We start from the raw sequence: 1,705 nt of genomic DNA, 5'->3' as shown, positions 1-1,705 counted from the left end.
CAGGCCGGCGAGGAGGGGCCTAGACTTGCCTTTACCAGGAACTTAGCCGGGAGAGACCAGCCCACACGCCTCCATCCAGCTCCCCTGGGTAGGGGAGGGGGTCTTCCCACCTAGGGGCTCCCTCTGAGGGCTTGGGGCCTCCTCAGAGGCAAAGCCAGGCTATCCCCAGGAGAGGAATTTCTCCTTCGCCACCCACTGGGCTGCCCTGCCTCTGGGCTCAGGTCCCACGTTGGGGCCCTGGGATGAAGTCGTCATGTAATGAACTCAGCTTCCCCATCTGTGAAATGGGGATAAACACTGCCCAGCCCCAGATGGCTGATGCCTGGTCCTGCATTTGGTCCTGCTGGGCCGTGTGTGGTAGAGGTGGAGGCAGCTGGCTGACGGAGGCTCACCGCTGTACCCTCACAAAGGGGGCCCAGCTGACCGTTCTGCACCCCTAGGCGGGGATGTCTGTGGCTCCTCTCCTGGTGGCATCCCATGCCAGCCGCTGCCGGGTCTCAGGCTGCACAGCTGCATGGTTGCCTGGGAAACATGCTGGGCACAGGGCTGGGTGCCCGGGCTGCGCAGGCTTGGGAGACGTTGCCATCCACAGCGGCCCTGGGGGGTGCCGGGCGGCCTGCTGCGGGGACTGCCGCCCTCACGCTTTGCTGCCGTGGCTGTGGCCTCTCTTTGGCGGGCGGGGGTGGACGGTATCTCCCAGCAGCTCTGAGCCACCCGTGTGTGCTGTAGGCCAGGACCTTTTATTAGGCCAGCCACCACACTTGGCGCCTGGCCGAGGGCATTGCAGGGTCTGGGGCCCAGAGGGTGGGGGGTGCCGGCAGCTGTGACCCCGGGTCCTACCTGTCACTCCTCTGAGGGCCACTCTCCCTGTGATTTCTCTCCACCTCATCGCACCCCTTTCAGAGTTTCCGTCTGGCTTCCCCCATGGCACCCTCCCCTAGGGTCTTCACAAATCACTGGCTGTTGTGCCACCTCCTTCCCACCCTTGCATCTGCCACCTCCACGTGGCCCAGTCCCCCCGTGCCCAGCCGAGTCCCAGGGCAGTGGTTGGTGTCTGGAGCCGTCTACAGTGTCGTGGGGCAGCCAAAGCTGGAGGGGCAGGTGCCTGGACTCAGTCACCCTAGCAGCCTGGGCAGGCGTGTGTGTGTGTGTGTGTGTGTGTGTGTGTGTGAATGTGTCTACGGTATGTGTTGTCTGGGTATTCGCGTTGTGTGATGTGTGCATGTGGTATATATGCGATGTGTGGTCTGTGCATTGTGTGCCTGTGTTGTGTATTTTGTGTGTGTGCATGGTGTGTGTGTGATGTGTGTATCTGCTGTGTGTGCACACTGTCTGTGTATCTGTGTGTGTTGTGTTTGTGCATCTCTGTGTGTATGTGTGTGTGGTGTGTGTGCACTGTGTATCTGTATCATGTGCATTGTGTGTCTGTGTATGTTGTGTTTGTGTGTGGTGTGTGTACTGCATGTGTATGTATCTGTGTGTGTTGTGTTTGTGTGTCTGTGTGTTTGTGTGGTGTGTGTGTACTGTGTATCTGTGTGTTGTGTGTGTTGTGTTTGCGTGTGGTGTGTGTGCACTGTGTGTATCTGTGTGTTGTGTTTGTGTGTGTACGTGTTTGTGTGTGGTGTGTGTGCACTGCATGTGTATGTATCTGTGTGCGTTGTGTGTGTTGTTTGTGTGGGTGTGTGTGCACTGCGTGTGTATGTAT

Source organism: Hylobates moloch, unplaced genomic scaffold, assembly GCF_009828535.3.
Source record: "Hylobates moloch isolate HMO894 unplaced genomic scaffold, HMol_V3 SCAFFOLD_10, whole genome shotgun sequence".
Taxonomy (NCBI): Eukaryota; Metazoa; Chordata; class Mammalia; order Primates; family Hylobatidae; genus Hylobates; species Hylobates moloch.
Note: the sequence above shows the minus strand (reverse complement) of the source record.